The 15,197-nt window shown below is 42.4% G+C and overlaps 1 protein-coding gene and 1 long non-coding RNA gene across 3 annotated transcripts in view; one reads left to right on the forward strand and one right to left on the reverse strand.

Annotated features, from left to right (window-relative positions):
• Positions 1 to 230: 230 nt before the first annotated feature.
• LOC128324402 (uncharacterized) lies at positions 231 to 9,022 on the reverse strand. Its single transcript, XR_008306837.1, has 3 exons — positions 8,853 to 9,022; positions 4,097 to 4,164; positions 231 to 1,778 (listed from the first exon to the last, which is right to left on the reverse strand). It is a non-coding gene; the product is annotated as an uncharacterized LOC128324402 (long non-coding RNA).
• Positions 8,341 to 15,197, forward strand: part of FRS3 (fibroblast growth factor receptor substrate 3) — a 28,483-nt gene continuing 21,626 nt past the window's right edge. For both annotated transcript variants that reach the window (XR_008306836.1, XM_053248930.1), the window contains exon 1: positions 8,341 to 8,510. The gene's annotated coding sequence lies outside the window, so the exon portion shown is untranslated. The remainder of the gene's footprint in view (positions 8,511 to 15,197) is intronic.

Below are 15,197 nucleotides of genomic sequence, written 5' to 3' on the forward strand. Positions count from 1 at the left end.
GTTATCATAACGGGCTTAAAAATACTAGTGTATATATATATATATATATATATATATATATATATATATATATATAAATGAACACACACACGGGCTGGTTGGCAATCAACTATCTTTACAAGACGACAGTATGTTTTTCGTGTCTTAGATTATATCAGAATACACTTCTTTTGGTAGCTGAAAAAGTCAATCCTAGTTTATCAGGACCCGACACAAGAGCAGCATCTATAAACGTTAGTGAACTGAACTCATTTATTTACTGTCAACGACCAAATAAACACTACAGCAAAGAGCAATACAGTACAATACAATAACATAAGTAAAAATTTAAAAACCAGTTTGCAGTCACCTTATTTTACATGCCTATGATAAGCAATCCTATGAGTAACTTCTTCATGCCTGTCTCCTAAAAAATAAACAATAAAATGTTCCTCAGACCAATCCAAATGTTTCTTTTGATAGGGGGCGATCTGAATGGAACGGGCAATATCATAGAAAAGGCAGTTAAACAAAGTATGTGTTAATGTTTCCACCTCAGCAGCTCCACATGGGCACATAAGTTCCTCCAAGGGGATCCCTCAAAATCTGCCCTCCAACACAGCTGAAGGGAGGACATTAAAACGGGCCTGAGAGAAGACCCTTCTTAGCCTGGGTGTAGGCAAATGTGTAAGGTATGCAGCTGGCCTTGGGTAATTTGAAAAGCTGAGATAATTATATCTGGAAGCAATCAGGCTAAGGTCACTCTGCTTTTCTATGTCTCTTACCTTCTGTGTAATGATTTTTTTTTTTTGCCTTATAATTTAACGATTGTATATATTGCTCCAAAAGGCCACAATTACCCAGGATGTCATGTATATTCCTCCTCCAAGTGGAACAGAAATCATCCACCAAAGTTAGTGAGCCTAACTCTTGGAGACAGCTAGTATGTTTAAGCCAATATAAGACCGCTTGCAGCCGTGCCTGAGCAGTTAATCTAATGACACCTGCTTCCAAATGCAAAGCTGCGTTTGGGACGCAGCTGGGGGAGTTGGAAGATGTCCTGTAAGAACTTTGACGGAACAACTTCAAAAGATTGTAAGTTCCCAGCTAAAAGAATCTGGGCACCATATAGCATCTGAGCTCGAGGTTTCGCCTGATATACCCTTAGCGTTGCCGGGATGTTCTGAGCGCCTTGAGAGTAAAAAAATTCTTAATAGCTGCAATGGATCTTTGAGCATTTGCAGTCACAAACTCACAATGTGGCCTCCAGGAATTCCTTGAATGGAATATGAAGCCCAGATACTTATGTTTTGACTTGTTGAAGGCTCCTACCATTGATTGACAATTTATAAGATTTCCTACGCTTACTGAAAACCATTATTTTTGTTTTTGGGGTATTGATGGACAGCACCTCCTCTTCACAGAATTTCGCAAGGGTTCTCAAAGCGCGTCTCATTCCTACCGGCATGATAGATACAATCGCCGTGCCATCAGCATATAATAAAATAGAAACGTTAGTAAATAATGGCTGATGCTCTCCTTCTTCCCCTGTTCTAGAGCTATAGGAGCTATGTCATGCCATAATTTTGTCCACCAGCCCAGAGTATATGATAGAGCGCCAGTGTCTGAACTTATCAAGAACTTATCACTACTTATCATCAATCTCAGTGTCCCTTAGAGCACAGTTGCAAGCATCCTCGTAGTATCCTCTGAGTCTCTTACTGCTGCTCTTTTCATCACAAAGGACAGCTGTGACCATTTTACATCCTATGCCTGTACTCAAGCCAATGCAGCCGGATCTGAAAAGAGAAAAGAAAAGAAGCTTGGTAAATTGGTCTTGGCAAGGACATCTGCACTGGAGATCAGGAAGTGTTGGAGTGCAGTGCATTTTATATTAGATGCCATTAAAACATGTTATAATAAGATAGATTGAGAATTGGTTAGAATAGGCAGGTGTGATATGGGAGGTTTGAGAAAAGATGGAGAGAATAAGTTTCCTGAGTTACATGGAATTCCAGTTCCTGAGACAAGGATGACAATTGTTCTTATCATTAAACTATTAGATGACATGCTTAACAATCACATGGCAGGGGAGTAATCTAGAAGTGTGCAGGGCACAATCTTTCTCCTGCTTCACAATATTTCTATCAATAGCTAAAAATCAGAGAGGAACAGCACCAAGGCCCTTCCCAGCAGACATTCAAAAATCCTGCACATTTTCTTGAGAGCTCAGTTTCAAGGATCTTGTGGCAGAAATTTTAAGGAGAGTTCCTTAGAGACTCTTGCCTGCTAAATCTGCAGTTAATCTGTGACATTTAAGACACTTCTTTTTAAAACGTATACTGCTGACTTTTTTCACTATCTATATTTCATATTCTTCCTGAAAATACATGTATTATCAGATTTCTAGGTATATCTGTAGTACCATAAGAATGCAAACTAACTCATCATTGTCAAACCCACAAGGGATGTACTGTGATCAGAGAAGAACTTCTTGAGAGAAAAATCTTGCTGCTACTTGGTGCAAAGGCTGGCAGGTTACCAGGTCCAGAGCACAGGGTGGTAGTGGGGTGTGGATCCTGAGTTATTTTTGGTATTTCAGGGTCCCAAAGCCACACAGTTTCGTTCCACTGAAATTTCAGAATAGGATAGAGAGGTCCCCTATATAAAATAAACACCCTCCTTTGCTCTTATATGGGCAAATACATCATTCCAGGGGGGGATCACATAATGCATCAACATTTATTATCCCTATCGCACGTTGATCCCCATCATATGATCCCCATCGCACATTGAGGTCATTTGGAGAGGTGCCTCTCCAGTTACCACCAGCATGTCTGGAGGCGACTCTGAACTGGGCGTTCTCTGTAGCTGCTCCTGGCCTATGGAGTGCACTCCCGGCAGATATCCGTAGTCTGGGCTCATTGTTGGCCTTCAAGAAAGCCCTAAAGACTTACTTGTTTGGCCTGGCCTTTCAAGGTTTTTAATTTGTTTTTAAGTATTTTTAATTGTTTTTAAATGGCTCTTAACTGTTTTAGATTTGTTTTTATATTGTTTTAACCAGTTTGTTTTAATTGCTGTTTGTTGTAGTAGTTTACTTGTTGTGCACCGCCCTGATCCTTTGGATGGGGCAGTATAGAAATGCAATAAACAAACAAACAAACAAACAAATAAATTTATCTGGAGACGCACCAGTTCTTGTCTTTCCCCCTTCCTGGCTCACCACAGGATTCCCTTTTGCTTCCCCCAGCACCACCAATAAGTAGTTCCCTTGTTTGGTCATTCCAAAGGATCTCTTCACGCTCCCACTCCCTCAATTTTCTTTTTTTAACCCCCGCCCCCGGGTTATTCCATGCACAAAACTGGGATGATGCAAGACAAAGTTAGATTTATGTTTTGGAACGGCACTTCCCCCTGCTGGTGGATTTGCACAAGGCAGCCGAGAAGTTACAAAAAAGATTTTCACGTCACCCTCCACCCCTGCAACTCAACTGGCCCAAATGGAGCAGGAATATGGGTAGATAGACACGTTTCAAGGAGAACATGGACAGTCCTGCCCTGAAAACACATTGCAATGGATGGAAAATATGAATGGCCACCAGCCTACATTGAATAACACTTTACTCTTGGTTTTAAACCATTGCACTATTCTGTCACACTTTGTAATGCTTTACCTGTTGCAAATCTCGTAGTCTGGAAAATGCCCTGGGGAAATTGGCCTACATGTGGTTGGGCATGTAGTGGGAGAGGCTCAGAGGGAGATGCATATAAACCCAGCTGCTTCACAGTAGGGGGAGGATGTCCATCTGGGAAGGCTACTCCTGAAGCCTAATTAGTCCTCATTTAAACTCACATAATCCAGACCACAGTGTGCCAAAAGCAGAGAGGAAGAATTAACAATAGTGCAATAAAGAGAGTTGGCTGAATCATACAGAGCTCTACATGATTTTAGCAACTGGGTCAATCAATGTTGCATCACTAATCAAACACTTGAGTATTACTAGCCATTCTGATCTAGGGGAGAATTCCTTCCTATATTGTGATCAGTGAGACCTTAAAAACAAAGTCAAAGGGTCTCTCCAACAACATACATTATTAGAACACAAGCCTATCTTACCCAGCATCCTATTTTGTGATGTGGCGATCCCCGATGCTTCAGAGAAGGATGGCCATTCATTCCCTGTACTGTAAGAAACACGGTGAATGGGCAAAACAAAGATACCCTTAAAAATGCAGTTATTTTTCATACATTTATCCAGATTTGTCTTTGAACCACTGTGTGTTCTCATTATGCCTGACCTAAACTTGCTCGCAACTGTCTGGTTTTGTTTGCACATAGTATTTTGTCTGAGAACTTTGTTCCAAGCTTATATTTAAGAACACAACATAAGTATATCTTGTGTAGTGGGTTAGGGCTAAAGTAAAGCAACACATTTACTTCAGAGGGAAATGTAGTTTTCAAGCTATCACAAGGTCTGACTCATAAAAGTAAAAAACAACACATCCACATTGAACTTTAAAACCAGGCACACGTCATGATGCACCAGAGGCCAAATCTGCAGAACGGAGCCCTAAATAGACATCATTTTGTGCAGTCTGTTTAGGCACTATGTGGGTGTAACATATTGTGCATGATTTTTTGATGTTATTAATTAGTGCTATTGAGACATTACTAATGCTTTTACTGGCATGTGTGGGTGGGTGCATTTGACAGCTATAAACAAAGACATATGGAGTAGGAAAAACAGGGACACACCTTATAATGTCATTCAAATCCATGGGTTTTTTTTTTTTTAAGTGAAAACTAAATATTTTGCCAGCACAAACTGGTTTGTGGCAGTTAGCCCAAGAAAATACAAAGAGAGAACATTATGTGTGTTTCTGTGGCATCCTATCTGTGCTGAAGGTACATATGTCAGTTGTTTGACAACTGTTAAGGAAGAAGCAGTGTAGGGTAATATGCAGTGTATTATGGTGTGTTCCCTGACTGTACCTTTGAATATCATTTCCTGTCTTTTTACATGAAAAAAACCCTAAATTAAGATATTATTCATATAAGCTATCCAATCTTTGCATGGGGAAGGTCCTTTCCCCAGGGAATATATATTTCAGAAGTACATTAAAAAAAAAAAATAGCATGGATTCATTCAACACTCCAAGTCCTAAATCGGTTTAATTGTGTGACTAGGACTGCTCCCAATAGGAAGTGCTATCCTATCCAAAATAGGTAATACTCATTTCTTGCTGACCAAAAGCACCTCAGTCATATCTAGATTAAATCTCAGCTTGTCAGCTCACATCCAGTGCCATCTCAGCCCCAGGATACTAGTTCAGAGCTTTCTTAGAATCTGATGGAAAGGATTCACCACCATCTAATGACAAAATGTTCCAGATCTCCCAGTGACCTCTCTAAGCATTTTTATACAGATGTTAAACAGCATGAGGGTACAAGATGCAACCCTGTCGAACTCCGCTGGCCAATGGCCAGGAAGATGAAAAGTATTCCCCACCCCCAGCACCAACTCCTGAAACCTACCCTCCAGATAAGATTGAAACCAATACAAACAGCTCAGTTATATCCTAGCCAGAATGTAACAGAATCTAGAAGGATATCATGATGTGATGCTGTTGCAAACTGCTGAGAGTTCCCGGGCACTTTCCAGATCACACGCTACAACAGGGGTAAAATGCTGTGATTTGGCAGGATCGTATTGAAAATGACCCCCGGAATCTCAAACTCCTACAATGGGAAAATACAGCTACATTTTGTGATGCACATGCAATGTTGTAGCACTATAAAGCAAAGATAAAACCCAAAAGAGGGGCATCGTGAATGTGAATGGCACCTTAGCGCAGAAACGGTGGTGTCACAACATGGGAAGTATGGAAGTGCACTTAGCAGATCCATAGTGACACTATTATAAGGTTTAATCTGGAAAGCGCCCAGAAAAACCAACAGGGATACACTCCACTTTCCAGTTTGTGGCACAACTTATCTACAAAGACAACCAAAACAGTGTTAGTCCCCAAACTAGACAGAAATACGTCTATCTGTAATTCAAGAAATTGATTGCAGCAGCGGTGCTTGATTATTAACCCTTTCCCAATCGGCTGTTTTTGTGATCAAAATCTGCCCTGCCCCACATCACAGCAGGTTTCCTACCCACAGGGGAAAGATATGAAGATTCCCACAGACGGGAAAGCAGTTTAGAAGGGTGGTTTTGATAGCAAAAAAGGTCTGTTGGCAAAGGCTTAACCAGTCCCTCGTTCATTCACTTTTTACAGAGGGTTCACACGACTGCCAGTCCATTGCCTATATTTTCTCTGTGCTAAAAGTTCACATTTTTTTCCTGCAGCAAATCTGGTATTTTTGAGAACAGTGTGCAATGACCACATAAATGGACTGTTATTAGTGTTGGAAGTGAAGGACTCTGAACTGTCTCATGTCTCAATGACAGAGGGGGGCAGATTAGTGAGTCAGAAGGCTAGAGTGGTCAAGACATTGGTCATCCCATCTCTACTGCTCTGACACTATCCCTTTGATATGTAGATTGCTACTCTCAGGGACTTCCTTCCTTCTTCCTTTCTTCTCCCTTGCACGCTCCTCTCTCCCTGCACCATGTGTTCAGAGATGCAGAAACCATCCCTCTGCATCCAGCTAGCTAGCTAGCTAGCTTAGAGATTCTAACTCTCCACTTTACAATCTAGAATGGAGTTAACCAATAAAGACTCCTTATATTGATTTGAAACTATGAACTGCCTCCAAGTCTCTTTTACTCTCAGCATGCACACATGCCTAGGCAGACTCTGCTGTGTTTTGCCTCTATGCACTCTGCTGTAATAGAAAGGTATCTCTTACCAGAGAGAATTCCCAACAATTAGTACCATTCTTTTTTGAGAGGTGTGGTTTTTTGATGTGATTTTGGGGGAGCTCAGCCCTATCACAATACCTCTTCATTTCTATACCTGAACACACCATTTCTCTTTCCTTCCCCCTGCCTCCCGTTGCCGTTATTGGGGTTTGGGTTTTTTTTAAGGCTATATTTAAATTCTTGTTAAAGATTCTCTCCCCCTCTTTGCAAAATAGCACTATAATGTACTTGTGTATATATAACATTAGGGCTTTAATTTGCATTTTTATTAACAGTGTTTAGTAACACTGGTTTTATGTTAATATGCTGAGTCTGCACATGCCCACAGGGCATACCACAATGAAAGTGCCCCATAACACACTTTATCCATTGCAATGTTGAAGAAAAGTTGAAATTCCACATATGATTGCACGTGGAAAAGAAAGTATCTTTCTGGATTAGGCCAAAACCCATGCAGTCCAGCATCTTGTTGTCCCACAGTGACTAACCAAATGCCTCCGGGAAGCCCACAAACAGGTCGCGTAGGGAAGTTGCCTTCTCCTGTCATTGCTCCCATGCAGTTGATATTCTTTATTATTATTTAAAGAATTTTTGCTTTTATTAGTAATAGAAATAGAACAGGTTACATCTCTGAGATCGACATAGTCATACATGAATAAGAGCAATGACCTATCCACAGCAAAGAAAACGGGGGGGGGGGGGGAATCAGTAATAGTAATTAATTATGTTAATAAAGATAATCAGCAAGAAAAAGAGAGTACGTCTCTTTTCAAAGTATATTCAAAAACATACTGCTCCTAATCTGAAGATAACATATAGCCATTGGACAAGACTAGACTTGTCCTCTATGAGATTTTTCTAATACCCCTTTAAAGCCATCCCAGCTAGTAGCCATCACCACATCTTGTGGCAGTGAGTTCCATAGATTATTGTGTGCTTTGTGAAGAAGTACGGACAACTGAGTGGTACTACAAAGAGCTGTCTGGAAGTGCCTCTGTCTCAGTCCCTCCTCCAGCCTGTACTGCTCCCAGCGGACTGTCACAACTCTATTTACACTCAGCCAGGCACTCCTGAAATACGGGATAGTAACTACGGACTGAATTAACATTGGCATGACAATTGTTTAAATGATTTTTAAAAATATTTTAAAGAAAAGTCTTTTTCACACTTGCGTTAGCACGACTCCGGCTTTCGCCTCTATCTTTGAGCAGCACCATGTCCACCCAACTCCTTCCCGCTAAATTTATTATTATTATTTATTTAACACATTTTTATACCGGCCCAAACGCAAGTTCTCTTGGATTTCTCCAAAATTTGGATCTCTCCATAATTGTTTCCTTATGGACAGCTATCACATTTGCCCTGCAGGAGTGGACAAAATGGCGTTAAGAGAAAACCATAAGATCCCGTCTCAGAGCAATGGATGTGTTAGTCTAGTTTACCTATATTGGTTTCAAGTCTATGCTTGCAGCTCCCTCCCCTCCTCTCCTCTCCCTCTCCCGCCTTGGGCCCGGGTCCTCCGGCAGGCGAGCGAGCGAGCGACGCTCTAGGCTGCGTCCGTTTACTCTCTGCTCTCGGTGGCTTCGGGCCGAGCTGGGCTGGGGGGAAGGGTGACAGCAGCGGCGACTCGGCTCCCGCAGCGCCCGGACAGCGCCGCAGGTACTGGACCATCCTTACTTAGCTCGCTTGGTATCCCCTGGCAATGCATAGCTCTTATCTTGACTCCCCAATACACCGGGACGCCGCACCCCGCCTCACTGAGCCCCCCACCCGTCCCAGTTGCCCAAATAGCCCCAGACACCCCCACATCTAACCGACCCACCGCCTGACTTTCTCTCCTATCCGCTGTTTGCCTCTCCTGGACCGGCCTTCCGTGACTCCATCCCTGGGACAACCCCGGTCCCTCCACCCCGCAACCTCCCTCCTCGCAGCCCCGTCTTCATTCCCGTCATTCTCAGTGTCCGGCGAGTTCTCTTTCTTCCTCCCCCCGCCCCATCTCACCTATACACTTTTCTCATTTTCTCATCTGCTCCCCAACAGACGTTGCCTCCATATAGACTTCCCCATCATTTAACCACCGTGATTTCCCAGTGGTTATTTGATGGCTCTTTTCTTGTCTGTTTAGCCATCAACCAATCTGCTGCTACACACACAATCTGCAAATGTCTAATTCCGTGCATGCACCTGTGAATCACTGTCTTTTGTACTGTTGAGCCATCCTGTTATTCTGTAACTCTCTATGGTGGTCACCACTCTATTGCCTCAATAATAGTAAGCATGTTTTGTGGATTTACCCTATTTTCCAAGTTAAACACGAGGATAATGACAGCATGACTTCCACTTATAAGGTGTCTGAATAGGAGGGCCACCTTTTCAGCCTGGCAGGTTTTACTTGCCCATTACAAGACCGTGCTTCGGATATGACATGTTTCATCTTTGTTCATTTCTGACACAGCAAATTGCAATGCTACAGATTAAACAGGTGATCTGTTTGGTGTAAGTGTTCCAAGTCTCTAGGTGTTTTGACAACATGAGTTCAAAAAAGTGTTGCTTCATTGAATTGTGCAACATGCCACATGTTTTGCTTTGGGATAACCTGTGACAGCAGATTCTAAATGGTCAAAGGTGGCACACGCGCACACACTCTCTTGGGAACCAACATCAGTTTATCAGAAGCCAGGCCTGCATGGAAACATACTTTCAGTTTCTAGGTGTCAGTGACTACTTAGGTCAGGACTGTTCTAAGATGTTTTGCGGCTTAAAACAAAGGACAATATGATGCTTCCTCATCTGTGGGCAAGTACGCAGCATTCTCAGCCCATGCTGCTGAGGCAGCAGTGGTGGCATGCAAGTACTCTCAGTGTATGCCACCAAGCCAGGCTGTGGAAGAACAGCATCTTAGCTCACACTGCAGGGATTTCGGGGACAAGAGGCACCCCCAGCAAAGCGAGGAGGAGAAAATGAACTGCATGCCCCAGTGGAATGAGAAAGGTTGGTGGCAGGGAGACCCATGGGGTGGCATCCATGGTAGCAGAAGGCCAGCATTTGCTATCCACTGCACCACTCCATGTGTCTGAGGCAACCACCTGCCTCATGGAAGGGCTATCCCTGATTTAGGTGCTCATGGAAATTTTCCAGCCCTAGTGTTGCACTAGGAAAATGGAGGTGGTGCAGCCACAAGAGTTTTTAACAGAGGATTGGATGTTAACCTCGGTTATGGGGCTTAGAATTGGTTAATGGGCCCTGAACAGTTGCAATGTTCCCCTTGTGTAGGGGACTACTGATTTATGCCACGGTTATTCTTCTACTTAATGGTCTTTGGTTCTGTGTTGTACACAGCAGATTTTGTTGTCAGGGTTGCATCTTTTCATATTCCAGTTAAAGAATCTACATATTGGAGATAAGCTGGCTTTGGTTGTGAAAATGAGTTTTCAGTGTTAGAGGGGGAAACAACAGGAATGGGTTAGGAGAAGCAAGAGAACTTGAGAGAAGGATAAATGAGGCAGAGGGATGGGCAGGTGATAAGAGTTTTCCTTTGTGAAGAGCAGGGGAGAGGGATGGGATGAAAAGGATAAGGATTTTCCTCAGATACTTTACTGAGAAAGACTTTGAATAAGGAATATTTTAGTGTATGTCTTTGTATGTACTTTAATATTTGGGGACATTTGAGCCTATACAGCAGACGTGTACTTCTATCAATGTACAGCCCTGCATATTTTAGGTGCTTTTATAAATAATAAGTACTAAAATTTCAGTTCCTATTCTTTGTGTTATCACTTTTGTGTTTTAAAATGCTAGTCATCTGCTGATCTTCAGTGGGAGGGTAAGACAGTCATGTAAAATAATGTTGTGAGGGGTTGTCTTCGGTTGCCTTCCCGGTATCTTGCTGTAATTGGATACATGCAGTACTGTGTTGTCAATGCTATTTGTATACATGAACACTTGTGTAGTGGTTATTGATGGTGTGCCATCAGTAATAAAGTCTTAAGCTGTTTCAGACATAATACTTAACCGTGGTTAATCACTACGAGAATGAGCCATGGCAAGATTTGGTTTAATGCATTCTTCCATTCCCACTCCTCTTTTACTTGTGAGAGGTTGAAAGCTTATGCTTATGATTGATTGATATTGGTGGAATCAGCTTCCTGAACAGCATGGACAATACTATTTGGGTATTAAAATATGGTTAGTTACCCATATGTTGGACACTGAACTTCAGTGAGCTAGTTTCATGCCAGAAAATCACTTGCTGTTAAAACCCCGGGCAGTTATTTTCTAGTTAAGTGAACCATATTTCCCCAGACTAACTGCTCAGTCTGTTCATGTAGTTTTCTAGTGCTTATCAAGAAGCAAGTCTTTTTCAGACATCATAGAATTGGAACAAAGTTTCTCCATGTTCCGTGAGAGGGATAGCTCACCTGTGATGATTCATGAAGTCTGAAAATAAAGAGAAGAGATTAAAAAGGTTTCCAAGTAAATGTGACTCAGGTATGTTTTGAGACCGTAGACCGTGCAAGTAGCCTCTCTTCTTTTTTTATACCTAAAATGGTGAACAGAGCACTTTTTGGGGGGGAAATTTCTTTTATATCTGATGGGTATATTACAGATGCCAGCTGTTATTTCAGTGTTTCCCCCTCAAAATAAGATGGATTAATAATAAAAAAATAAAAATAAAAATGACCATCAATCATGCTCTGCACCCCCGCAGTGATCCAGATAGGCTATACCTCCCTCGCAGCTCAGGTGGAAGAGGAATGCTGCAAGTCCATCAAACAGTAGAGGAGGAGAAAAGAGGCCTTGAAGAATATATCAAGGACAGTGAAGAAGATGCACTTCAAATGGTCAAGAACGCGAAACTATTCAACACCAATGAAACAAAGCAGGCCTACAAGAAAGAACAAGTCAAGAACCGAGCAGAAAAATGGAAAAATAGGCCCCTGCATGGTCAATATTTGCACAATATAAGTGGAAAATCAGACATCACCAAGACCTGGCAATGGCTTAAGAATGGCAATTTGACAAAAGAAACAGAGGGTTTAATACTGGCTGCACAAGAACAGGCACTAAGAACAAATGCAATAAGAGCAAAAGTCGAAAAGTCAACAACAAACAGCAAGTGCCGCCTTTGTAAAGAAGCAGATGAAACAGTGGGCCACCTAATCAGCTGTTGTAAAAAGATCGCACAGACTGACTACAAACAAAGGCATGACAAGGTAGCAGGGATGATACACTGGAACATCTGCAAAAAATACAAGCTACCTGTAGCCAAAAATTGGTGGGACCATAAAATTGAAAAAGTGGTAGAAAATGAAGATGCAAAAATATAATGGGACTTCCGACTACAAACAGACAAACATCTGCCACACAATACACCAGATATAACTGTAGTCGAGAAGAAAGAAAAACAAGTGAAAATAATCAACATAGCAATACCAGGGGATAGCAGAATAGAAGAAAAGGAAATAGAAAAAATCAACAAATACAAAGATCTACAAACTGAAATTGAAAGGCTGTGGCAGAAAAAGACCAAAATAATCCCAGTGGTAATTGGTGCCCTAGGTGCAATTCCAAAACAACTTGAAGAGCACCTCAACACCATAGGGGCCACAGAAATCAGCATCAGCCAATTACAAAAAGCAGCTTTACTGGGAACAGCCTATATTTTGCGACGATATCTATAATAACCAACAGTATTGATGATAAAATTCAGCCATCCCAGGTCCTTGGGAAGGACTTGATGTCTGGATAAAACAAACCAGTCAGTAACACCTGTCTGACTGTGTAAACAAGAAATAAAATAATAATAATAATTCATTTTCTATACCGCCCTTCCAAAAATGGCTCAGGGTGGTTTACAGAGAAATAATTAATAAATAAGATGGCTCCCTGTCCCCAAAGGGCTCACAATCTATAAAGAAACATAAGATACACACCAGCAACAGTCACTGGAGGTACTGTGCTGGGAGTGGATAGGGCCAGTTACTCTCCCCCTGCTAAATAGGGGGATGTATGTGCTAAATACAACTGCCTTTATGTGGCTCCACCATCTCCTTGGAGAGGAGAGCTGGTCTTGTGGTAGCAAGCATGACTTGTCCCCTTAGCTAAGCAGGGTCTGCCCTGGTTGCATATGAATGGGAGACTTGATGTGTGAGCACTGTAAGATATTCCCTTTAAGGGATGGTGCCTCTCTGGGAAGAGCAGAAAGTTCCCAGTTCCCTCCCTGGATTCTCCAAGATAGGGCTGAGAGAGATTCCTGCCTGCAACCTGGAGAAGCTACTGTCAGTCTGTGTAGACAATACTGAGCTAGATGGACCTATGGTCTGATGGCAACTGCCTATGTTTCTATGTGTCTAACTTTTATATTAAAAAATCCAGCTCCTGTACCAAGGAATACCAAATCCTGTGCTCAGAATAGATTGTGCAAAGTAAGTTTGCATAGATGTAATTATTTTTTATCAGTTATTTTGTTTTTAGTGTTTTCCAAAGAATTTGTTTTGTTGTTGTTGCAAGGATTGGGGTGGCATAGGGCAAGAGAGGAACTTAGATGATCTTAAGCACATGGTCTTAAGATGGTCTGGGTGGGCAGTAAGGTTAAAGTACAGATAATAATGTGCAATGAAAAGACAAGAAGGCATACAGTGAACTGAAGCTCTGTTGCCTTTATCAATAGACACTTCACATATTACAATTGTAGTGGGTGAGACTGTAGATTGCAACAATCTCTGATGAATCTGATCAGCACAACTGATAACATTTAAACCTGTATGTATGTTTCTGGACATGTTGGGAAGCTGGGACCAATTGTTCCTCTTTGCTGCATGTTTGTGAGATTTACAAACAGTTCAAAAAAAGGAGTCATGTACTTGCTTCCAGTGCTATGGCTTCACTTGAAACATAGAGTGCATATCTGTAACATACTCATATTGATATTGTAGCATCTTCAGGGATAGGCAATGTGTGGTTCTCCTGTGTTGCTGAACTACAACTCCCATCATCCCCAGTCGTAATAAATGGTGGCTGATGGTGATGGGAGTTGTAGTTCATCAATATCTGGAGAGCCACATGTTGCCTACCCCTGACTCTTCCCTGAGTGCAGTAGATACAGCCTACATTTTTCAAACTTTTCTTTGCAACCATAAGGATTTTTAATGAAACCACAGCTAACCCTCAGCAACGTGTTTCATCTTTTTCATACTGCTTCTGGAGCACAGGCAGAGTGGGGATATTTCACTTACTTGTGCAACAGCAGGCACATAGAGGGTCTGGGGGAGTTATGCTCTGGCCCCAGGTATGTCCTCGCAGTCCCTCTTTATGCATGTGCTTTGTTAGCCAGGATGTCAGTCACTCAGGTCATTCTTACAACCAATTCTTCTGAGGCTGGGGAGAGCTGGGGGGAAGGCGGGAGTCTACCTACCTCCCCCCCACACCCGCTGTTCTTCTTAAGTGGCACTATTCACTCGCCCACACGATCCATGCTGCGGCAAGCAGCACAGTGCTCCAGAGGTGGGGGAGTGAAGCCTGGTCTCCAAGAATCCCACAATGCACTGTGCAAGCATCATGGTGTATTATGGAAATTCCTGAGGCTGGGTTGGTCCTTATGCCAGCCTCTATGATTTAAATGGCTGATGGTAGCCCAGGAGGAGCGGCTGGCAGCCCAGTCACCTACACGACCAGGGAATGGAGTAGGAGCCATGTGCATGTCCTCCCACTTCACTCAGGTTTAAAACCCAGGCTACCTGGTGGAGGAGCGTCGGGATCGCTTCTGATCTCGGTGGCTCTTACAACCAGCCCTATCTGATCTAGTGCTGCCCTACCTGGGTAGAGCTGGTTGTGATAATGACCTCAGTGAATTCTTGGGACCTGATTCTAGGGATGTATGCATAGGTTGCATCCTTATAACATATGATGATTATATACTATAGAACAGGGATTCTCAGACTTGGGTCCTCAGGTGTTATTGGACTTCAACTCCCATAATCCCCAGCCTCAGTGGCTTTTGGTTGGGGATTATGGGAGTTGAAGTCCAATAACACCTGAGGACCCAAGTTTGAGAATCACTGCTATAGAAGAATCTAGTGGTGATATAAAGTTTAACTGCATAATTACATTATAGCAATGCTTATACAATGAGCTTTTTCTCTAAAGAAAAAGAGAGAGCTCCCTTTGTTTCTGCATGATAATACAGTAATCCCTCGACCTACGAACTACTCAACTTACGTTTTTTTCGAGTTACAAGCGACAAAAAAGACCGGAAGTAGTTGCCGGTTTAGAATCAGCTTACTCGACCTACGAATGTTTAGATGCGGCTTCCTCGAATTACGAGTGTTTTGAGACTTCCGTGGTGCG

The sequence above is a fragment of the Hemicordylus capensis genome, chromosome 4 (genome assembly GCF_027244095.1).
Source record: "Hemicordylus capensis ecotype Gifberg chromosome 4, rHemCap1.1.pri, whole genome shotgun sequence".
Taxonomy (NCBI): Eukaryota; Metazoa; Chordata; class Lepidosauria; order Squamata; family Cordylidae; genus Hemicordylus; species Hemicordylus capensis.